Here is a 25,664-nt window from a genome sequence, read left to right as displayed (position 1 = left end):
TTCATGAACGCACATAAATAAATACCGAAGCATTCTCAATCACTATGAAAACATTCTGTCTTACAAGTTTGCTTTAAACACAAAGACCAAACATCTTATCCAACAAATCAAAATTTTCAATACAGAAGTCGAATAATTATGTCTGTCTTTAACATTCTGTAGGCAAAAACATAGAATCAGAGTACAAAAGGCCTAATTTACTACTGGTTAGGTGCATATACAACATGCCAGAGCAGTCCATAATTAGTTGGCAAAGCCAACACAAGATTAGAGACGTCTCTCCTTCATTCTATATTTCAATTAAATCAACTCTCTGGTCAAATCCTGCAAACCTTTTCGAGTTTGTTGACTATGAGCTTCTTGAATTTGTCTTATAACAATTTAACAGGAAAGATACATGTGAGCACTCAACTTCAAAGCTTTAATCCCTCGGGTTTCCAAGGAAACAAACTTTGCGGGCTTCCACTCGTGGTGAACTGCAGTTCAGGTGGTCAAATTCCTGATGTCGATACTGAAAAGGATGAGAGTGACGAAGATGAATTGGATTGGTTCTACATTTCAATGGCAATAGGATTTGGTCTTAGCTTTTGGGGAATAGTATGTTCTTTGATTTTCAAGAATCAAAGAGACATGCCTATTATCGTTTTTTAGATAGTAGTTGGAAAACCTTATGTGCAAAGTTATAAATAGAGGAAGGGATAGGTTGAGGAGATTGTTATTCTCAAAAGTCTTATTGTATGATGTACTTTTCCTTCAATAAAAAATAGATGACTGTTCCCAAATGATGAAGATGAATTGGATTGGATTGGTTCTACATTTTTCGGACAAGTTGAGTATTCCCAACTACTATTTAAAAAACGATAATAGGCATGTCACCATAATCTCTAGAAAATCAAAGACAAACATACTCCCCAAAAGCTTAGACCAAATCCTATTACCATTGAAATGTAGAACCAATCCAATTCATCTTCATCACTCTCATCTTTTTCAGTATAGACATCAGGAATTTGACCACCTGAACTGCAGCTCACCGAGAGTGGAAACCCGTAAATTTATTTTCTTGGAAACTTGAAGGATTAAAGCTTTGAAGTTGAGTGCTCACAGGTATCTTTCCTGTTAAATTGTTATAAGACAAATTCAAGAGGCTCAAAGTTGACAAACTCGAAATATAGGACCACTTAAATTGTTGGAACTCAAAAACATTGATTGTCCCGCATCTGACCAAGCTAGTACTTAGATGGTTGGAACCTCACCAACAAATTAGTACCTGACAAATAAAGTGAAACAAGATTGGAGAGATTAAAAACCCATTTGGGAACAGGAGAATTAAAGTTGTTGCCAACAAGATCGAGAGTCTCAAGTGAAGAAAAATTATGATCAAGTAAAGGCGGTATATGATGAAGATTACACACAGATAAACGAAGATAAATCAGAAGGAAGATTGTAGGCAGATAGTTGCTTTGCTGGAAATGTTGAATATAGCAGTACTCAAAAGTCTTATTGTTGACTAGTTGTACATCTCAAATTAACAAATGTAATTGAAACAAATTTCAAGATGTTAGGATCCAATTTTTCTTTATATGCCCCACTTCCCAGTTTCCTGGCATTTGCCTAAGTAAAGAAAAGTTGGCCACCAAGTTTGAACCTTTAATTCTCTATCCTGTCAGAAAGTGATAATAGATAGTTTGAATTTTCTTAAGGATAAATTTTTGGTTTTCTACTTTAACATATAGTGATATAATTGGGGATGAAATAGCTTTAGGGATTGCATATTTCTGACCAATTGTATACCTGATTGTGAAATAGAGATTGCATGTTTCTGACCATTCATGCTCTTCCTCGCGATTCCACGAATTTACTTGAGTTTAAGAACAACGAACAAAGAATTGAACAACTTCAACAATGACAATGTATCAATGGCCAAATCGAGCTAATAGAAAAGCAAAGGAGAAATCCTCAAAATAAACTGCCAAGTTATCTAGACAGGAAAGTGCAATAAACGCATTAGGACTGCATCATATTTCGAACAACTAATATGCATCAACTATAGTAGAAGAACTAGTAAGAGCAGGGGCGGATTCAGGAGGCACAAGGGTGTTCACTCGAACCCCCTTCGCCAAAACATTATATTGTGTATATAAGGCAAAATCTGATTTTTACAACTATATATTATGTTTTGAAACCCCTTCACACAGCCCAAAAGTACGACTTAGTGTTCAAAACCGTTGTGAGGTCATTGATTTAATTCCCATTAGCTACAATCTCATTAAATCTTTTAACTTATTCCTTTTTTGGACCCCTTAGCAAAAGTCCTGCCTCCACCACTAATAAGAGATGGCTTTTTCTTGGTTACGCGGTGTAAATGAAATTAAGAGGGACATTTCACATAAGAATGATCCTTGACAACTCTCTTCCCAGCGCTTCCCATATAGAGCAACAAGATCTGGTCTAAACAACTTGGCACGATGCCAAAATCCTCACAAAATAAGACAAGTATACAGATGATAATACCCTAATAATTAAGCTTAAGTTTCTCTTTTTTTTTTCTTTTACTTTTACATTAGTAACTTCAATGTAGAGGCGTTAATTACTAGGAGAGAGCGTACATTCATTCAACTTGGCATGAATAAGAGATCTGTATTTTTCATGTCCAAGTCTAAACGAAGGAAAAATTGAAGATAGTAAAGGAAACACAAAGGAAAACTAAAATTGAAAAATTAGCAGAGAATAAATGCTCAGAGAGGACATAGTCTTTTTCATCATTTAGGCAAAAATGTCAATGCTCAAAAAGAAAAAAAGAGCAGCCCGTGCACTTTAAGCTCCCACTATGCACGCCGAAAACTGTCAAAGCTTAACATAAGAATTAATACTTACACAGTTTTTTTTCTTCTCAAACTGAGAAACAGGCCTTCAATGTGAGACTTCAACTGCAGCCGGAAACTTTTCCTTATATCTGAGATGGTTGTCCAATCATATCACACTTGATGCATAGCAGTCTGAAATCGATAATGGAATCGATAGCAGGAGGTTATTTCTAGACATCGAAGCGAAGTGAGGCACCTAAGACCGATCGACTGTTGGTAGTCGATGGAGATCATCATGGTAATATAATCTTAGCTCAGAAAACAAGAGTTTTTAACCAGCAAAAAGACAAAGACTTCATAATGAAGACTTTTTCTTAACTGTTCATTGAATAATTGAGGCAAGAGAGGAAGGCTATTGGGAGTGTAGAAAGGGACATGGTGGGGCACTGAAATGAAGTAAATTGCTGTGGGGTATGTGTTAGGTGTGACTTTTGCTCATATCATGATTTTTTTTTTTTTAGGAAATAGTGGAAATTTGAATGACCATAGTAAACTAACTGTTACATTATTGCTGAAATTCGGATGAAACTCTACACTCTACATTCAAGAAAATGTTCCTTTTCTTATCATTTTTCCAAGTTCAAGGTTCATCGTTAAGAATTTGGATAAGATTAATGTTTCTGTCTTAAAACAGTCTCTGCTTAGTATTGTTTGTTAACAGAGTTTTGTCGAAATTACTAGTGTATACGGCGAATTCGGGGGCTTGATTCCCCTGTCATAGAACCATCTCGTGGTCGTGCCCCTCGAAGCTCGAAGCCAAGGTCGAGACTCATGCTCGTGGCTCGATATATATATCGGTCCGAAGGATATCGTATTCTGACAGGTACAATAAGCTATGACGGGCGAAAGGGGGGTTCCCAAGGCACGCGGCTTAACCTGACATGGTTGGTCTATCCAAGGCCTATTTCAAGATGTTATGTCTAGCCATCCTATCTCCATACCTTTACGATTAACACGTTCTGTACCATAACGGATTCCCCTCCTATATAAAGGGGATCCCCATTACTTTGTAGACTCGATTGATGTTGCTCCATTTCTCCACAAGTACAATAATATCTCTCTCTTTTCTTTCTAACTTGTTCGTTCTCACTGGCCCGAGGTTACCTTGATATCCATCGTTTCCTTACTTGTTCTTCATCGTATAACTCAGTATTGGCCATAAAGAGCCTTGTTTAATTATATCTTCAACTGTTATCCCGTCCCCCGACTATCCCCGATAGCTTGAATTCGACCCTGACGTTGGCCCCGAGGTCCCCCATCGACCAGACCTATATTCGGGCAGCAGGCCCTTCGGTCTGATTTCTATCTCGTTTTAGCTTGCATTTCATCATTAAACTCCACATTATTAGCATCAATTGTTCTAACAACTAGCTCGGGAATAGATCACGTATTTTTAGAATCACATTTACAAATTTAATTGTTGTTACCATTTTCACGGTAAACAACTAGCGTCTTAAGAAAAATAAGAATTTTAAATAATATGTTTCTCTACGGTCTACATTGACTTTTGTATTTTAATTAGTACTACCAAATTGAAAGAAAATTACATATTCTGACCTTTAAGCCTCGTCATAATTGATAAAATAAAATTCATAGTCTTCACCTACCTTGCCCTGTCTCGTCGTTGGCTTGCTAAGAAAATTGTTGGGTAATATTATTTATTGTTTTCATTTTTGGGGAAAATTGAATTGAATAGGACTATAAAGAACAAGAGGAGACGTACTTAAAAAGAGAAAGCAGGCCAACCGTTAGTTTCTTTTTGTACAAATAATAGGCTTAGTCATAGGCTTTCACAATCAACTATTGCTTGGAATCTTCCTTCTAATTTTTTATTTTTTGGTAATCTTCCTACTATTAGCTTGTTTCCTCTTGAATTAGTTTATCTTTTTCTTAAATTATGTTATGAGATTATGCATAATAACTCAATTTTTAGATGATTTCATTGTAGATGAGATATTAGGACAAGTAAAGGATGCATTATATATCCAGAAAGTGAGAATAATTATGTCTGTCTTTAACTTTATGCAGTGGCGGATGTAGTGTAGTATCACCGGATTTAACTGAACCCATAACTTTTGACGCGGAGTAAAAATTTGTGTAAAAATTCATTAAAATTACAAAAATAGTACATATGAACCCATAACTCTAAAAATCTAATGGGTTCGATGCTAAAAACTTTAAAAGTTGAACCCATAAGATTTAGATCCTGAATCCGCCTCTGCTTTACTTAGACCAAAACATAGAATCAAAGTGGATATCATGTCCTGAGAATAACATATCATCCCCTCCTTCTATGCTGACCCGGGCCGGACGTACAAATACTGTTCCCGAAACTTGAAAATACTGTAGAAAAGTTTCCTCACCTAGCGAGCCTGGGCGCGAGGGGGAGCTCGCCTGGAGCCAGGCACCGCCAGGTCTTGGGCGAGGGCTCTTGACTTGCGCCGATTTCTCCTTTTTCGTGCTCTTTTCCAGTATTTTCAGTATCCTCTTGTACAACCTTCATTCCTCTATGGTTATTTTTGTAGATCGATAGTCTAAATGAGCTAGCTGTGTATATTTGCTTACTTGGTTGAATAAAAATTTTCGTTTCAACCTTCTTACTATTGGAGTTCGACATTTGAATAGTAATAATAAAATGCACGCCATTGAGATGATATTTAAGATGAAACTTCATGCATTACGTACAATCACTCTAGTCAACCTCCTCCTGCAAAAGAAGAATCAAATGTCATTTACATCCTTCACCACTGCCTGAAAGATTGTACACAAAGGCATAGAAGGCTAGCAGTATTACCTCAGAATCACGAGCTTAATATCCTTTCAACTATGCAACCAACAGATCTAAGGGGTGATAAACTGCATATACCTGTTGCCTATAAAAGAAGAAAAAGTAAAAGATGATTTGAAAATCAATAGATCTAATACTTGGAAAAGCTATCCCCTCAAGACTATTTACAAGGGATAGGCAAAACCATACCTATCAGAAAAGTAAGATCGCGCTAAAACAATCACTATGTACAGGAAGCGACTGAAGACTAAAAACAATGCAACACACTTAACAAAAAATTTCGTGATGCAAAAGAATGATCCATACAGCTTAAAAGATTAGCAAAGAGAAAAAGTTTACTAATAGAAAAGGAAAGAGAAGCCTTGAAAATTACAAAACAAAGTGAAGCACCTTTTTCGCTTACATATTATTACCAAAATCCTGATAAAGAAAGAGAAACGATTTTTAAATCACTGAGGAATAAACTTCAATATTTTTAGTAGGAGGAAAACAAATAATCTGCATTTAAGGAGGAAAAATAAATTTGACATGTGAACCCTAAGCGATCTCTTCCTCGCTCACCTCACTAGAACATGTAAGATTGATTCATATTTCAAAAGACTATGTATGTGCATAGTAAAAACACTTCTAGTTTGATAATACTACATTCTGCTATCAACTTCCTAGAGCATATTATTAATTTCTGTAGTTTTTCTTCACACAATGTATAAAATTTTCTGTAGTTGCAAGATATTACATTTTTTGTCATCTAACATTAAAATTCATCTTACGATGCAAATGCAAGATTTAACAAAGGAAAAGAACTAACAAACAAGCAAAGGGAAGTAATGAACAATAAAAAGCTACTGAAGCAAAGAATAACTTACATCTATGAGAGCACCATTTGTGTAATCATCACAGATATCCCTTGTCGACTCTTAAGTTGGGAATTTGAGCAATATTTGGCCAGTAATCCCCCTTCTCAAATTCTAGACGCGGTTGAAGCAATGGGCAGTTGAGAATAGATAGTGCAGAAATGGAAGAGGGCAGCCTTTTTACTGGAAGAGATTGGAGATTAGGACAACTGAAGATGGTCAGCAGAGAGAGAGAGGCGGGAATTGTTGGGAATAAACCCCTTACCAAAATAATATTCACGGTAATAAAGCGGAATAATAATGTAGCACCGAGATACGATAATTAACAAGAATAAAAGAGTAACAATGACACCAAGATTTTTACGTGGAAAACCCTTCTGAATAAGGGAAAAAAAACCACGACCCCGAGAGGAGCAACTGATATCACTATAGTAAGGAATTTTACACTTTGTAGGTCGGAGATAAATACTCCAAAGACCACTACAACACTCAAAAGAAATAACCCTCTTTTGATATTCCCACCTCACTACAATATCGTTCACTCTCTATTTTCCTCACAGACTATTTTCTTATACCTTGTCTGTGAAACCTCACTCTTTCTTTCTCTCTTTGTTGGTGTGAAGAAATGAGAGTTGAAGCTATCCTTTTATAGCCAAAGCTTCACCCTCTAAAGCCTACAATATTTGACAATTTACACACACTTTTCACAATTCAACAAAGTTGGCTACCAAACCAAAGAAATTCAACAAGGTTGGCTACCAACCAAACCAAGTCAACAAGGTTGGCTACCAAACCAAAGAAAACTCTTATTAGGCACATGCCTAATACTTCTTCAATGAGATGGACATCATCAATCTCCCCTCCAGTCTCATTCATCCAGAGGAGGTAGCACTGTCTTCTAGTTTGAGTGCATGCCGACAAGTTCTTTGCATAGCTCGAACTTGTTCCTTGGTACCACCTTGGTCAGCATATCTGCGGGATTCTCACTTGTAGAAATCTTCAAGACTTTTAGAGATTCATTATCTACCATTTCTCGAATCCAATGATATCTCACATCAATGTGTTTGGTCCTTGCATGGTACATAGAGTTCTTGCTAAGGTCTATTGCACTTTGACTGTCACAATAGACGACATACTCCTTCTGATGCAATCCAAGCTCTTGAAGGAACCGTTTGAGCCATACCATCTCCTTGCCAGTTTCTGTAGCAGCAATGTACTCTGCTTCAGTTGTTGAAAGTGCAACACACTTCTGCAACTTAGACTGCCATGATATAGCTCCCCTTGAAAATGTAAACAAATATCCAGTAGTGGATTTTCTGTTGTCAATGTCACCTGTTATATCAACATCTGTATAACCCTTCAAGATTGGATCAGATCCTCCAAAGCACAAACAATCTCCCGTGGTACCTCTCAGGTACCTGAGTATCCACTTGACTGCTTCCCAATGTTCCTTTCCAGGATTTTCAAGAAACCTGCTGACAACACCAACTGCGTGAGCAATATCAGGTCTAGTACATACCATTGCATACATCAAGCTTCCAACTGCTGAAGAATAAGGAACTTTAGCCATGTTCCCTTTCTCCTCCACTGTTGTAGGACACATCTTCTTACTCAACTTTAGATGACCATCAAGAGGTGTGCTGACTGGCTTAGCATTCTTCATGTTGAAGCGTGTTCTAGTACACGTTCAATGTACTTCTCCTGAGATAGCCACAACTTTCTACTTGTTCTCTCTCGAACTATCTTCATCCCTAGAATTTGTTGTGCTGGGCCCAAGTCCTTCATATCAAATGACTTGGACAGATCTCCTTTCAACTTTGCTATCAACCCCTTGTCTTTTCCTACAATTAACATGTCATCCACATACAACAACAATATAATAAAGTTATTCTCAGAAAATCTTTTGAAGTATACACATGGATCAGAATAGGTCTTTAGGTATGTTTGACTTTTCATGAATGAGTCAAACTTCATGTACCACTGCCTTGGTGCCTGCTTCAATCCATAAAGACTCTTATTCAATTTGCACACCATGTGTTTCTTTCCAGCTACTTCAAATCCTTCTGGCTGCTCCATATAAATCTCCTCTTCCAAATCTCCATGAAGAAATACAGTTTTCACATCCAACTGCTCCACTTCAAGATCTAGGGTAGCTGCTAAGCTCAAAATTGTTCGAATAGAAGTCATTTTGACAATAGGTGAGAAAATTTCGTCAAAATCAATACCTTTCTTTTGTTCGAAGCCTTTAACCACCAATCGAGCTTTGTATCTGACCAGCTTGCCATTTCCATCTTTCTTGAGTTTAAAGACCCATTTGCATTTGAGTGGTCTTTTACCCTTTGGAAGTTCAACCAGCTTGTATGTGCCATTTTTCTGTAGAGATTCCATCTCTTCTTGCATAGCTTTCATCCACTGGTTCTTTTCTGGATGGGACAACACCTCCTTAAGACTTTCTGGCTCCCCCTCATCACTGATGAGGACATACTCTGTGGAAGGGTACCTGCATGACTCTACCCTTGGCCTCTCTGATCTCCTCAGAGGTTGAGGTTGTTCTTCTCCCTGAATGGGGTGCTCCACTTCCTCGACACCTTCATCAAGTTGCTCCCCCTGCTCAATAACCTCACCAGGTTGCTCCACCTGCTCGGCAACCTCGTCGGTTGTACTTTCTGCACTTGTGGGATTGTTAGAAGTAGAAGGAATAGTAACAAAGTTAGGAATTATACCATTCTTCGCCTTTTCTAACATATCAGCAGCAATTCCAACTTCACTTTCTCGCCCTATATGAGAATTACTCCCAAAAAATTCAAAAATAAAATAATTTTTCTTGGTGTGCAATTTTTGTGATATTTTGTGATTTTTGTGTAACTATTTGTATGTTTGTCTATGCATGTTTATTTATTTGATTAATAAAAAATACAAAATATGTCGCATTTTTGCATGTAGGATTTAATTCTACAATTGTTAGTAATTAAATTTGTTTACAAAAATTAAAAATTACAAAAATAGGCATCTTTTGCATTTTTAGCATTTAATGTCCAAATGAACAATTTTATGCTTAATTATTACTTAATTGTGCGTTAATTGTTATTGGAAGTTAATTTGCGCTTTTATAACTTAATTTAGTTCTTAATAATAATTTAAGTACTTTTATAATTTAGTTTTAGAAAAATAAAAGAAGAAAAAAGAACAAAAATACAAAGAAAAATCAGATTGGGTCACTTCTTCAATTTCAAACCACAGGCCCAAATAATTGCCCAACTTTCCCCATGACCTGGTCCACTTCAAAACGGGTCGACCCGGTCCGCTCCATTAACCCAACACCCCTTCTTCATTTTTGTCCAACACAAAACAAAACCAAAAAAAATAAAAATAAAAGGTGAATTATCACTATTAATAGTGTTTTTTGTTTTTTTTATATATATAAAAAATCCGAAAATATTTTATTTTATTTTTATTTTATATTTTTTTTTTTAAAAAAAATATAATAATTTCGGGAATGATTTAAAAAAAATAAGAAAAAGGGAAGTATTGAATAAAAAAAATATAAAAGTAAAAATAGGTGAAATTCTCTTCTTTTTTTTTTAAAAAAAAGTAAAAGAATGTAGAAAATTTAAAAAAATAAAAAGTTTTGTGGAAATTTTTAAAAAATTTAAAAGTAAAAGAAGGTTGGAATTAAAAAATAAATATAAAGGTATCTGAAAATTTAAAAAATTTAAAGTAATTGAAAGTAGCATTTTTGAAAGAAAAAGAAAAGATAGTGGTTTGTTTTTTAAAGAAAAGTTAAATAAAGTGAGATTCTCTTTTAAAAAAATAAAAAGTGGGATTTTAAATAAGATAAAGTAATTAAAGTTGGAATTTTAAAAATAAAAGTAAATAAAGGTGGGATTTCGTTTTCTAAAAAAATAAAAGCAATTTGTAAGTGGAATTTTTTTAATTAAAAAAATAATAAAATAATAAAAAACAAATCTGAAAATTTCGAAAATTTTGCTATAAATAGAAGAGCAAATTTAGGAAGAAGAGTGGAAAAAAAAGAGGAAAAACTAGATAGAGAGAAGAAAAAAAAGAGGGGGCGGAGTGAGAAGTATACACCCGATATACATTCTGGATACACTGAATATACAAGGGCAGAATTCATTTTGGAGAGTTTTGAAGTTGAAAAAGAATAGTTACTGCTTCATTGCCTCGCTTAAGATCTGAAGTAGTCAGAACCTTCCTGCCTTTTACTTCTTTTCTATACTTGGAGTCGTTTATAGTCTCCTGGGTTTTCTGCTATTCCTACTGTACTGGTTTGCGGTGTTGCTGAATCGGTTGTTGCTGTGTTATTACTGCTGCTGACTTCTCCTTCTTTTTTTCTTGTACTGCTGTTTCCAGGTACACATTTGTACAATCTCGACTTGAAGCAAAAATGAAATATTAATCAGGCTTTGTTCCTGTTGAATTCCTCCTGTTTAGATTTGTGGTTGAATATAATTTTCTTTTCTTTGTATAAAAATGTAGTTGATTGATTAAATTAGTAACAATGTCACATATGTATAACTTCTTCATCTAATAATGTTAGTTTAAATTAATCAAAGAATAGTTAATCTGTTTTGATATTATGGTGTGTCAATCTCACGTTTTAGTATTATTGAATAATAGAATATAGAATGAAAGCAGTTTTTCTTTGTACAAACTCAGTCGCAATTTTCCATTCGCATTAGCCGTAAACTAATAATTAATAAGTTACGTTTTTAGCATGTAATTAATTAAGAGATTTTCTTTTATTTTAGAGACGAACTTAATAGGAAAATATAGTCATTGTAGGTTTATCCTTTTAAATAAAAATGAGACGAGCCTCGACAAACAAAAATGCACAAGCTGCGGGGCCCTCTAAATGTATATATTAAAATACTTAGAATTCGGGACAGGCCGTTTAGTGAATTTTACGGCCTTCCCAAAATAACAATACGCTAGTTGCTTTAGGCGCACCTTTAATAATTTAACCTTCTTAAACACGGGTGCACATTGATGTGACCCAAATCCAAATCTCAATAGAGTCAAAATGTGTCGACGACCACGGGTACATTGATTGTAACGCGGTTCGGGATATATTTTCACAACGTTGCAATTCCTTGTAGAAAATAATAATAACAATTATGAAACGGTAAAAAGTTAAAATTTGCACATAAGTTCATATTTGTATAAATCAGATAATCAAGCCGAATATAACAGTTGAGCGACCGTGCTAGAACCACGGAATTCGGGAATGCCTAACACCTTCTCCCGGGTTAACAGAATTCCTTATCCGGATTTCTGGTACGCAGACTGTAATATGGAGTCATTCTTTTCCTCGATTCGGGATTAAAATTGGTGACTTGGGACACCCTAAAACTCCCAAGTGGCGACTCTGAAATAAACAAACCAATCCCGTTTCGATTGTCCTTTAATTGGAAAAACTCCCTTGCACCCCTCGCGGGTGCGGAAAAAGGAGGTGTGACAGCTCTGGCGACTCTGCTGGGGACAAACACCCAGAACCACTGGTTCAGGGTTAGAAATTCGAGCTTAGATAAATTGTTATATTTGGCTTTATCTGATTTTTACATGTGTTTGAGCCTAATGTGCTAAATGATGCTTTTACCGCTTTGATATTATGTGAACTGTATATAAATTGTGTCGAAACCCATCTTCTCTCTGAGTCTTCTGAATCATGAAGAAGGGTGTACTTCGTACGACTTCTTTTCTGTATAGTGTCAAGTCCCAATTTAGAACGAGGTTTGGATAAGTCGCAAAACCGGTGAAGCTTCTGTATTCCCGGACTGCCGCCTCCTCCTCGGCTCGAGCTGTCCGCTCGGGTAAGCCAGGTCTAGAACAAACACCCAGGTTATGAACCTAGTATAACAAAGCCACATGCCGGATCCCTAGTAGGAACGTTCGTTTGCATCACGTGCATTTGACTTTGGAGGCCCAACACAGGGGTTGGGTCTGTCTAGGACAGGTGTACCAAAAATGAAAATGACCATCCTGATGCATCTTACTTGCTACTACTTGCGCATTTATTTGATTCGGACTTGTGTGCTGACTGACTTGTGAATATCAGGAATAATATTTTGAAATTGAAAAAAAAACGAAATAGCGGTTAGGGAATTGATTGTTTATTTTTGAAAAGAAAACAAATGCCCAAATACTGTCAAAACTCTGCCGAAATTTTAAGAAAATGAAAAAAAATGTCTTATTAGTTTGTTTTATTAAAAGCTAAGAAAAGAAAAAAAAAGTCGTTGTTCTGTTTTTGTTTTTCAAAAAAAAAAAAAATAGAAAAAATATATATAGTTTGTCTTGCCATGAAAATGAAAATGAAAAAAGGTCTTATTTTTAAAATGTTTTTTTTATTATTTATTTGCTTATTAAAATGCAAAAAAAATAAAAAAATAAAAATAAAAAAGAGTCTTTCATTATTTGTCGCAAATATATATATCATTATTTGTCGCAAATATATATATATATATATATAAATCCGAAAAGTTTTTTTTTATTTCCGAAAGATATATATATCTTTATTTGTTGCAAAGAGTATTTGTCTTGCCAAGAAAATTCAAAGTAAAATTCCAAAAAGATATGTCTTGCAGAAATAATATAAATATCTTTATTTTCCATTGTTGATAAAACAAAAATAATAAAAATGTTTTCTTAAAAAAAAAACCGAAAATATTTTGATTCTTCTTTCAAAATTGAAAAGAAAATTCAAAATTCAAAAATATTTTTTAGAAGCATTTCTTTTATTAAAAGTAAAATTCCAAAAAATATTTTCTTTTTTCTTTAGAATAAGAAAAAAAAACAAATGAAAATTCAGAAAAAAATATCTTCCTTTTACTTTTGAAATTCTCAAAGTTCAAATCAAAAGAAAAGGAATTTTTACAAGTCTTTCTTTCAAAAAGAAATCAATCAAAAAAATATATATACTTCCTTTCTTCTTTTGAAGCAGTTCTTTCACAAATTCCAATTAAAAAAAATGTTTATTATTGTTTATCTTTTATTTGCCCGAACTACGCGGGTTTGATTCTCACCGGATGTGAGATACGTAGGCAACCCTCATCGGGTCCAACCCCCATTTTTGCTAAAATAACCAAAAACAAATAAATAATAATAAAAATAATATGTCATAAAGAAGTCAGGTGATGTTGTTTTGTCATAAATAGCCGAATGTTCCCGAAAGGGACGCCGGAAGGCTGACTTTGCATAAACAGCCACCTTTGGGTCATTTTAGGATTTTGATCCAGTTGACCCACTCAGCCTTAAAAATCTTCGTCCCCGAGATGTTGAAAGGCCGTGTTTGCAATATTGAGTTTGCTAATTTGAAAACGATAAAAAGAGTCATGAATAAGTCAGGTGATGTTGTTTTGTCATAAATAGCCGAATGTTCCCGAAAGGGACGCCGGAAGGCTGACTTTGCATAAACAACCACCTTTGGGTCATTTTAGGATTTTGATCCAGTTGACCCACTCAGCCTTAAAAATCTTCGTCCCCGAGACGTTGAAAGGCCGTGCTTGCAATATTGAGTTTTCTAATTTGAAAATCGATAAAAAGAGTCATAAATAAGTCAGGTGATGCTGTTTTGTCATAAATAGCCGAATGTTCCCTAAAGGGACGCCAAAAGGCTGACTTTGCATAAACAGCCACCTTTTGGGTCATGTTTAGGATTTTTTGTCCAGTGGACCCACACAGCCTTAGAAATCTTCGTCCCCGAGGCGCTGAAGGGCCGTGTTTGCAACACCAGTTTTTTTTCGTAATTTTGAAAAGAAAAAAAACAAAGAGTCAGCGGTCAGGTGAATACCGTTTGAATTTTGTCATAATAAGCCGAGCCAGCTTCGGTCGCGTCTTAAACCGTTCTCGCCGAAATAGCCTTAGAGTATCTTTCAGTTGTCGAAAGGTTATTTTCGTAAAAGAATGGACAAGTTTGTAAAGTGTCAAAATAATCCTCCCCATCCTCAAAATTCATGTGAGATTTGGAAGGGGCAACATTTGCAAAAATAGCCGTTTGGTTGCATTTGACAAACGGGGAAAGGAAGCTGGCCGTTTGTTTTTGAGTTTGTAAATCTTTTGATTAGAATATGTGGGTTGTTTGATTTTCGAGTTTGTAGGTCATCTTCAAACCTTTGAAACTCAGTTTGTTTTAATATGAAAATTGAAAAAAATGTTCATTATTGTTTATCTATTATTGGTCCGAACTACGCAAGGTCTGATTCATGCGGGGGCATGATACGTAGGCAATCTCCATAAGATTCGACCACAACAAAAAAAAAGAAAAAAAGAAAAAGAAAGTGAATAAATAAAAAAGGCACAAAGAATAAATAAAAAAGGGTGGAATGAAGGGTTTCACGCGGGAGGATGCACGCGGTAGAAAAAAAAACATGTTAGAAATGGTTAACTGCCTAAGAAAATTGCGTTCCCCAATATGCAATTGCAATATCTGTTAAAACTTTAACGCTAACAAGTTTGTTGTTTGTCCAAATCCAAACAGTTTGTTGTTTGTCCAAATCCAAACAGTTAGTTGTTAAAGCGTACTGGCACCATACCATTATCAAACAAGATCAAAAGGGATTATACCAGAAAACATGACTGGCTCAGAAAATAGTGTTGAGTCGGAAGGGGCGGCACATCAGATGCTGAAGGAGGCGATGGCCAATATAGAAAAAATGAGATTGGAAATGCATGAAATACAGCTAGCCATGGCTAAGGTGCAAAAGGGGCCCGAACCACTCGTCACTCCTACTTCCCCACCGGGACACACACCGAAATACCCTTTACCCGGCCCTTCAACGAGCTTCCCCGTTGCCCAATACTACAAAAGGGATACTTCCTATAATCCCCAAGCTCCACCACCCAAACAAAACCCTCCTCCGCCAATCGTCCCCATCGTCGGGGCACCTCCGCCAGCCACGTTGCAAAGATCCTCCAACGAGCCATTGTTTCAGGCTCACGATACGCAATACTATCCCCCTGAGCCCACATTCCATGCCCCCGAACCACATGCCTACAATCCACACTTGGAGGTACCGGCAGAGATTGAAAAGCCGGTTAAAGTCCCAGAACAAGAGGAGGTATTGAGGAAGTTCAAAAGCCTGGAGCAGTCCTTCAGGAACCTGCACGGATTGGGCAACCAGGTCAGTGTGGCCTACAAAGATCTATGCCCTTTCCCGGACGTCCAACTCCCGGCTGGGTTCAAGATGCCTAAGTTTGATTTATATGAAGGGCACGGTGACCCCATGGCACATTTGCGGGGTTTCTGTAGCAAAATGAGAGGGGCAGGCGGTAAAGATGAACTGTTGATAGCCTATTTTGGCCAAAGTCTGAGCGGATCGGCACTCGAATGGTATACCAGGCAGGATTCCAGCAGATGGTACACTTGGGATGATCTGGCGCAGGCTTTCGCAGGTCATTTCCAATACAATCTCGAGATAGTCCCTGACCGTCTCACATTGTTGAGGACCGGGAAGAAGCCCGGGGAAAGTTTTCGCGAGTTCGGGTTCCGCTGGAGAGAGCAAACAGCCAGAGTTGATCCTCCCATGAGAGAGGGAGAAATGGTGGACTACTTCTTGCAGACACTGGATCCAACTTACTTTGGTCACTTGGTGACGACGGTTGGGAAATCCTTCAATGAAGTAGTAAAGATAGGGGTCATGATAGAGGAGGGTCTGAGGTCTGACAAAATCCTAAATTACTCAGCACTCAAGGCAACAACCCAGGCTATTCAGAGCGGCACGAGAGGTGCGCTAGGAAGAAAGAAGAAAGAAGAAATTGCCACGATTGAGGCAAGCAGTTGGTCCAGGTCTGGTAAACCATACTACAACCAACCCAGACCCCACAGGCCAAACTACCCATACAGCCCACCACAATACTACTATCCACCTCAAGAACCACACTTCTCCGTGCACCAAGCCCAAACATATACTCAGCCTCCGGTTCGCCCGCAATGGCGCGCGCCGGCTCCCCATAACACATATACACCATCGCAAAACACCTATCCACCGCCAAGAGCTTACAGGAACCCTCAAGGGGCAGGTTTCCGGGGAAATCAGGCTTTCAGAAATGAAAGAATACAAAGAACATTCACTGAGTTGGGAGAAACCTATACTGCCGTGTTCCACAAATTAAGGCAGTTAGGCTTGTTGAGTCCTATTGAGCCCAGATTGCCAAATCCCCTTCCCAAAAATATGGACCACTCGGTAAGCTGTGAGTATTGTTCGGGGGCTCCCGGACATGATACCGAGAAGTGTTGGAAGTTGAAACATGCAGTACAAAATCTTATTGACACCAACAAGATTGAGGTTCAGACACCAGAGGCGCCCAACATCAATCAGAACCCGTTGCCGGCACACCTTGAAACCCACATGATTGAGCTAGTGCACGAAGGAGGGGATCTAAAGAAACCCTCACAAACAGTGATGATGATTCGTGTCGGTTCAAAAGAAATGTTAACCAGTGGAAAAGCGGTGGTATAGTTGGAAAAGGTGGATGACAAGCCAGTTATGGTGTTGGAAAAGGGTCCAACGAGGCAGATGTGCAGTTTGTGGGGTTGAAAGCAAAAATCAACAATTGAACGGCTACTCCTCTTCCTATACGAAGGGAGTCTTGGTAGTGGGCTCTGATTTTCTTTTTTGTTGTCTGGATTATTCCAGGGTTGTAATCCAGATTTTTCTTGTGCTCGCCAAAGTGTGAAACCTTGCTATCCCGTATTTTAATAAAGTGAAAGTTTTTTTTCTCATTCCTTATTTTGTTTTAATTTTTCTTCTTATTTTTCTCTTCTGAACAGTTCTCTTTATACTGGTTCTAATGACATGGCATGTACGACGGATCTTCAACCTAATCTAAAAAATCAATTTGATTTCGAACTTATTGTACAAGATTGTGATGATAAGTCGGAATACGATAAGGATGAAGCCTTCGAAGAAATTAATAGAGAGTTGAGCCAATTTGAAAAAAGAGCCCAACTGACACGGAAGCTGTCAATCTAGGGGATGCGGATGACATCAGGGAAGCTAAGATAAGCGTCCATATGGAACCAAACATCAGGGAAGAACTAATTAAAGCACTTACTGAATTCAAAACATTTTGCATGGTCATACGACGACATGCCGGGTTGAAGCACCAATTTAGTGGTTCAAAAATTGCCCACTGACCCAGCATTTCACCCCGTCAAGCAAAATTGAGGAAGTCCAAAACCGACATAAGTGTGAAGATTAAGGAAGAAGTAACCAAACAGCTGAACGCTAAGGTTATTCGGGTCGCTCGATATCCTGATTGGTTGGCTAATGTGGTGCCAGTGCAAAACAAAAAAGGAGATGGAAAATCCGGGTGTGTGTTGATTATTGCAATCTAAACAGAGCAAGCCCAATGACGCTTTGTGATCAACAAATATCTAAGGGAAATGCGTCGACATGACTATCAATTCTGACGCAGTTAAGAGATATTATGTATGATTGTAATTGTTGTTTGTTTGTATTTAGCATTTATCAGAGAATGAAATGACGGAGGCAATTCTTTCTTCTATCCAAACACTTTAACCTTTGTTCCCCTTTTGAGCCTTATTTATTCTTTCATACCCCTCTTTTGGAATCAGTAATGAAAATGAAAGAAAAAAAAAGTAATGATAATAAGAACAAAAGAAAAGTCACAAAAAAAAACAAAGGAATTGGGAACTACGTTTGACCCGATTCCTCGAAGAGGATACGTAGGCGCCTCACGGCTCGGTCATAGTGTGCATAAGATAACATAGTGTGACAAAATAAAAATCCCCAAGCAAGAAAAACTGGGGCAGAAGTTGGCGCTTGTAATTTTGGCAAGAAAGTTTGATTCCAAGAGTTGTACTATCTTACCCCTAAAAATTATTTTTGAACTTTGGATACCCTTTCTCCTTTCAGCCATACACAAAAACCCCTATTGATGTCCAAAAAGACCTCCCGATCAGTAACTGAGAAGTGCTAAGTCAATGCAAATGGAAGTCGGGAATAACACTCTGATCCCCAGCAAAGAAGAAGATCATAAGCTGGAAATGAATTGATAGCCGAAAGAATCCCCCAACAGAGAGAGTCATATCGGCAGCACTCTAATCCCCATCTGAAAAATAAAATAAAATGAGAGAGTCTTATCGGTAAAAACCTTCACAGGCACCATAAGGCGACGGGAGTTGAGAGAAATGAGAGAGTCTTATTAGTGAAAACCCCTCGAAAGGGCACTATGAGGCGACAAGACAAGATTGGCGGGAAGGATCCACATTTGGCAAAGAGTTGAGTGCCTGTTTATCCCCAGCAACATGAGGCCGTCCGAAGGGTTGATTGATACAAATAGACTGGGTTGATTAATCCGGAATGCGTGACATGATCGTTGGGATCAGTTATATCATTCAGATAAGTTCTTTTCTTTCCTTTTCCCCAATATTTTGTTCAGAAAGACTTCTTCTTTTTCTATTTTTGAAATTCTTCACTTTTTCATTTCTTGGTTTAAAGATTTTACCTCCCCAACAGTTTGTTTTTGAAAAGGATTTTCAGAGTTTACTACCAGTTGCCAAAATGATGCAAAGCAAAAGGCGAATACAATAGGCCAAAGATAAGGCGATAAAGTGAAAAGAAGTTGGTCACAAACACAGAGTGGGGAAGGAAGAAAAGGAAAATTCATCCCCAACAAGTTTTGATAGCGTAATGAAGCACAGAGCAGGGAAGAGGGAAAGGGAAAAACCATCCCCAGCAGGAGTGACACGACCACTTACCATGTGTTAAAACTAACAAATTTTCTTTGATTTGAAGCAGGAAAAGGAAATCTTGTTAATGGCGAAAAAACATGCCACAAGGAAAAGCACCAACACTGGGGCAGAAAATTTTCTGCCATTTGTCGAAAATTTTCTCGAAGGAACGAGGAAATCAATTCAAGTTTTAAGAGATAGCAAGACAACACGATTCTAAGAAAGACAGTCGTAAGTAAGACAATTCCAAGTTTTTGAAGATGGGTTCATCCGCCCTCGAATAGGATATTCTGGGTTCATCCGCCCTCGAATAGGATATTTTGGGTTCATCCGCCCTCTAATAGGATATTTTGGGTTCATCCGCCCTCGAATAGGATATTTTGGGTTCATCCGCCCTCGAATAGGGTATTCTGGGTTCATCCGCCCTCGAGTAGGATATTTTGGGTTCATCCGCCCTCGAGTAGGATATTTTGGGTTCATCCGCCCTCGAGTAGGATATTTTGGGTTCATCCGCCCTCGAGTAGGATATTTTGGGTTCATCCGCCCTCGAGTAGGATATTTTGGGTTCATCCGCCCTCGAGTAGGATATTTTGGGTTCATCCGCCCTCGAGTAGGATATTTTGGGTTCATCCGCCCTCGAGTAGGATATTTTGGGTTCATCCGCCCTCGAGTAGGATATTTTGGGTTCATCCGCCCTCGAATAGGATATTTTGGGTTCATCCGCCCTCGAATAGGACATTTTCAAGTCTTAAGGATATTTTGGGTTCATCCGCCCTCAAATAGGATATTTTGGGTTCATCCGCCCTCGAATAGGATATTTTGGGTTCATCCGCCCTCGAATAGGATATTTTGGGTTCATCCGCCCTCGAATAGGATATTTTGGGTTCATCCGCCCTCGAATAGGATATTTTGGGTTCATCCGCCCTCGAGTAGGATATTTTGGGTTCATCCGCCCTCGAGTAGGATATTTTGGGTTCATCCGCCCTCGAGTAGGATATTTTGGGTTCATCCGCCCTCGAGTAGGATATTTTGGGTTCATCCGCCCTCGAATAGGATATTTTGGGTTCATCCGCCCTCGAATAGGATATTTTGGGTTCATCCGCCCTCGAATAGGATATTTTGGGTTCATCCGCCCTCGAATAGGATATTTTGGGTTCATCCGCCCTCGAATAGGATTTTATTTTCTAAATTGTTGTTGAAGCCAGGCGCCCACCTGTATAACGAGAGGAATACTTTTTGTCTGTCCATTTCATATTTTAGGCGCCCACCTGTATAACAAGGGAATACATTCCACGCCTTTACCAATAGGAGACGCATTTCCTCCTAAGTTCATTTTACCCATAGGAGATGCATTTCCTCCTAAGTTTACTTTTACCCATAGGAGACGCATTTCCTCCTAAGTTTAGTTTTACCCATAGGAGATGCATTTCCTCCTAAAGTTTATTTTATCCATAGGAGAGATATTTCCTCCTAAGTTTAGTTTTACCCATAGGAGAGGCATTTCCTCCTAAGTTAGTATTGAAGTTGGGAGCCCGCCCATATAACAGAGGCATACATTTCTGTCCTTTCATTCTGTTCTAGGTCGCCCACCAGTAAAATGCGGGAATACTTTCTGTTCTAGGTCGCCCACCAGTAAAATGCGGGAATACATTCTGTTCTAGGTCGCCCACCAGTAAAATGCGGGAATACATTCATGTTCTAGGTCGCCCACCAGTATAATGCGGGAATACATTCAGTCTTTTTCATTACAAGCGTTGAAGTTGGGAGCCCGCCCATATAATAGAGGCATACATTTCAAGATCAAGTCAGAAAACAATAAAATAGAGGGTTACAACAAGAATCCCCAGCAGGAAACAATAAAAATCCCCAGCACCGGGAAACAGAAGGTTGCAACAAGATGTCCCAGCACAAATTCAGGCGCATGAGTCAAAAGGAAGAAAGGACGCGTCTTGAAAGAAGCAGCTGGTGAACATTAAATCATGCCCAGCATAACAAGTCTGATGAAGAAAGTCGTACCCACCAGAGGAACCGCCAAAAAGCTTGATGAAGAAAGCCATGTCCCCAGCGGACTGAGCAAAATGATGAAAACTGGTATTCAGAAAAGCAAAGGGCCAGTATCATTCCAAAATTCAAGGAAGAAAAGCACCGAAGGAAACACAAGCCGACAAGAAAGCAAGGCAATAAGAACAAATTTTAGTCTAGCCTAGCTTCTTATTTTCTTTTAAGCACGATGTAACAAGGAGATCGGTAAGCAGTGATAACAGCATGCAACAGCAGTAACATCGCAGTCCCACGGTAGTCCCAGCTACCAAAAACTTCCCGAACTACATTGACCTGATTCCTGTTTAGCCCAGGATATGTAGGAAACCTTTGAAGCAAAGGTTCGGTCAAATCTTTTTCAAAAAAAATGCTTCACACGGAGTACTCGGATGGGCAAAAATCGCTCGCTTTATCTTTGCACGAAAACCCTTCGTGTCTCCGGGCAAAGAGGGGCAGCTGTAAGCACGTGATTTTTGCCCTATATGAGAATTACTCCCAAAAAATTCAAAAATAAAATAATTTTTCTTGGTGTGCAATTTTTGTGATATTTTGTGATTTTTGTGTAACTATTTGTATGTTTGTCTATGCATGTTTATTTATTTGATTAATAAAAAATACAAAATATGTCGCATTTTTGCATGTAGGATTTAATTCTACAATTGTTAGTAATTAAATTTGTTTACAAAAATTAAAAATTACAAAAATAGGCATCTTTTGCATTTTTAGCATTTAATGTCCAAATGAACAATTTTATGCTTAATTATTACTTAATTGTGCGTTAATTGTTATTGGAAGTTAATTTGCGCTTTTATAACTTAATTTAGTTCTTAATAATAATTTAAGTACTTTTATAATTTAGTTTTAGAAAAATAAAAGAAGAAAAAAGAACAAAAATACAAAGAAAAATCAGATTGGGCCACTTCTTCAATTTCAAACCACAGGCCCAAATAATTGCCCAACTTTCCCCATGACCTGGTCCACTTCAAAACGGGTCGACCCGGTCCGCTCCATTAACCCAACACCCCTTCTTCATTTTTGTCCAACACAAAACAAAACCAAAAAAAATAAAAATAAAAGGTGAATTATCACTATTAATAGTTTTTTTGTTTTTTTTATATATATAAAAAATCCGAAAATATTTTATTTTATTTTATTTCTTTTTTAAAAAAATATAATAATTTCGGGAATGATTTAAAAAAAATAAGAAAAAGGGAAGTATTGAATAAAAAAAATATAAAAGTAAAAATAGGTGAAATTCTCTTCTTTTTTTTTTTAAAAAAGTAAAAGAATGTAGAAAATTTTAAAAAATAAAAAGTTTTGTGGAAATTTTTAAAAAATTTAAAAGTAAAAGAAGGTTGGAATTAAAAAATAAATATAAAGGTATCTGAAAATTTAAAAAATTTAAAGTAATTGAAAGTAGCATTTTTGAAAGAAAAAGAAAAGATAGTGGTTTGTTTTTTAAAGAAAAGTTAAATAAAGTGAGATTCTCTTTTAAAAAAATAAAAAGTGGGATTTTAAATAAGATAAAGTAATTAAAGTTGGAATTTTAAAAATAAAAGTAAATAAAGGTGGGATTTCTTTTTCTAAAAAAATAAAAGCAATTTGTAAGTGGGATGTTTTTAATTAAAAAAATAATAAAATAATAAAAAACAAATCTGAAAATTTCGAAAATTTTGCTATAAATAGAAGAGAAAATTTAAGAAGAAGAGTGGAAAAAAGAGAGGAAAAACTAGATAGAGAGAAGAAAAAAAAGAGGGGGCGGAGTGAGAAGTATACACCCAATATACATTGTGGATACACTGTATATACAAGGGCAGAATTCATTTTGGAGAGTTTTGAAGTTGAAAAAGAATAGTTACTGCTTCATTGCCTCGCTTAAGATCTGAAATAGTCAGAACCTTCCTGCATTTTACTTCTTTTCTATACTTGGAGTCGTTTATAGTCTCCTGGGTTTTCTGCTATTCCTACTGTACTGGTTTGCGGTGTTGCTGAATCTGTTGTTGCTGTGTTATTACTGCTGCTGACTTCTCCTTCTTTTGTTCTTGTACTGCTGTTTCCAGGTACACATTTGTACAATCTCGACTTGAAGCAAAAATGAAATATTAATCAGGCTTTGTTCCTGTTGAATTCCTCCTGTTTAGATTTGTGGTTGAATATAATTTTCTTTTCTTTGTATAAAAATGTAGTTGATTGATTAAATTAGTAACAATGTCACATATGTATAACTTCTTCATCTAATAATGTTAGTTTAAATTAATCAAAGAATAGTTAATCTGTTTTGATATTATGGTGTGTCAATCTCACGTTTTAGTATTATTGAATAATAGAATATAGAATGAAAGCAGTTTTTCTTTGTACAAACTCGGTCGCAATTTTCCATTCGCATTAGCCGTAAACTAATAATTAATAAGTTATGTTTTTAGCATGTAATTAATTAAGAGATTTTCTTTTATTTTAGAGACGAACTTAATAGGAAAATATAGTCACTGTAGGTTTATCCTTTTAAATAAAAATGAGACGAGCCTCGACAAACAAAAATGCACAAGCTGCGGGGCCCTCTAAATGTATATATTAAAATACTTAGAATTCGGGACAGGCCGTTTAGCGAATTTTACGGCCTTCCCAAAATAACAATACGCTAGTTGCTTTAGGCGCACCTTTAATAATTTAACCTTCTTAAACACGGGTGCACATTGATGTGACCCAAATCCAAATCTCAATAGAGTCAAAATGTGTCGACGACCACGGGTACATTGATTGTAATGCGGTTCGGGATATATTTTCACAACGTTGCAATTCCTTGTAGAAAATAATAATAACAATTATGAAAGCGGTAAAAAGTTAAAATTTGCACATAAGTTCATATTTGTATAAAATCAGATAATCAAGCTGAATATGACAGTTGAGCGACCGTGCTAGAACCACGGAATTCGGGAATGCCTAACACCTTCTCCCGGGTTAACAGAATTCCTTATCCAGATTTCTGGTACGCAGACTGTAATATGGAGTCATTCTTTTCCTCGATTCGGGATTAAAATTGGTGACTTGGGACACCCTAAAACTCCCAAGTGGCGACTCTGAAATAAACAAACCAATCCCGTTTCGATTGTCCTTTAATTGGAAAAAACTCCCTTGTACCCTCTCGGGTGCGAAAAAAGGAGGTGTGACAATCAGCAGCAGTTCCAACTTCACTTTCTCGGAAGACTACATCTCTGCTTCTGATGACCTTCTTCTTTACAGGATCCTACAGTCTGTACCCGAACTCTTCATCTCCATATCCGATAAATATGCAGGGAACCGATTTATCATCCAGCTTTGTTCTCTGCTCTTTTGGTACATGTGCAAAAGCTCTGCAACCGAACACCTTCAGATGCGAGTAGGACACCTCCTTGTTGGTCCAAACTCTCTCTGGGATTTCAAACGCCAACGAAACTGATGGACTCCTATTGATCAGGTAACAAGCTGTCTGAACTGCTTCACCCCAGAATGACTTAGGCAGTTTAGCCATTCTGAGCATGCTTCTCACCTTCTCCACAATGGTGCGGTTCATCCTCTCGGCTACGCCATTGTGCTGTGGGGTTCCAGGAACTGTCTTTTCATGTCTGATCCCATGACTTGAACAATACTCTTCAAATTCCCTTGAAGTGTACTCACCTCCATTGTCACTTCGGAGGCGCTTTAGCTTTCGACCCGTCTCCCTTTCTACTAGAGCATGAAATTTCTGGAAAACTTGAAACACCTGATCTTTGGTTTTCAAAATATAAACCCATAATTTTCGTGAAGCATCATCAATAAAAGTAACAAAATATTTGTTACCACCCATTGATTCAATTTCCATTGGGCCACAAACATCAGAATATACTAAATCAAGTATATTCAATTTTCTTTCAGACGATGTCTGAAATGAGACTCAATGCTGCTTACCAAATAAACAGTAGTCACAAGGTTTTACAGTTGTACCTTTGGCATAAGAAATGAGTGATTTCTTGTCAAGAATCTGCAATCCCTTCTCGCTCATATAACCCATTCTTTTGTGCCATAAATCTACAGAAATCTCATCTTGTGCCGCGTTCAATTCACCTTGGCATATTTCTGCATTTGTCCTGTACAACGTGCCACGAGCAACTCCCTTTGCAATCACCAATGATCCCTTAGTGAGTCTCCACTTTTGATTTGCAAAATAACTCTCGTATCCATCTCGGTCTAAAGCAATTCCCGAGATCAAGTTCATCCGCAAATCAGGTACATGCCGCACATCCTTTAGAACCAATGTGCATCCGACATTTGTCTTGATACAAATGTCACCAATCCCCGCAATCTTTGAGTAACTTGTGTACCCATTTTCACTGTGCCGAAATCACCTGCTACATATCTGCAAAAAAGATCTCTTACCGGTGTGGCATGGT

General features: G+C 37.3%; 2 long non-coding RNA genes across 3 annotated transcripts; both read right to left on the bottom strand.

Moving 5' to 3' along the window:
• Nucleotides 1-18: 18 nt before the first annotated feature.
• On the bottom strand, nucleotides 19-3,254 carry LOC107787494 (uncharacterized). Of its 2 annotated transcripts, none has more exons than XR_001648406.2 (3): nucleotides 2,875-3,254; nucleotides 1,792-1,978; nucleotides 19-1,267 (listed from the first exon to the last, which is right to left on the bottom strand). It is a non-coding gene; the product is annotated as an uncharacterized LOC107787494 (long non-coding RNA). The 2 variants fall into 2 exon arrangements; XR_012704970.1 differs by having other exon boundaries at nucleotides 1,792-1,894; nucleotides 2,875-3,239.
• A 1,671-nt stretch (nucleotides 3,255-4,925) lies between these two features.
• On the bottom strand, nucleotides 4,926-7,360 carry LOC142176742 (uncharacterized). Its single transcript, XR_012705498.1, has 3 exons — nucleotides 6,519-7,360; nucleotides 5,659-5,737; nucleotides 4,926-5,571 (listed from the first exon to the last, which is right to left on the bottom strand). It is a non-coding gene; the product is annotated as an uncharacterized LOC142176742 (long non-coding RNA).
• Nucleotides 7,361-25,664: the final 18,304 nt, after the last annotated feature.

This window comes from Nicotiana tabacum, chromosome 22, assembly GCF_000715075.1.
Source record: "Nicotiana tabacum cultivar K326 chromosome 22, ASM71507v2, whole genome shotgun sequence".
Lineage (NCBI taxonomy): Eukaryota > Viridiplantae > Streptophyta > Magnoliopsida > Solanales > Solanaceae > Nicotiana > Nicotiana tabacum.
Note: the sequence above shows the minus strand (reverse complement) of the source record. Positions and strands in the feature narration are given on the sequence as shown.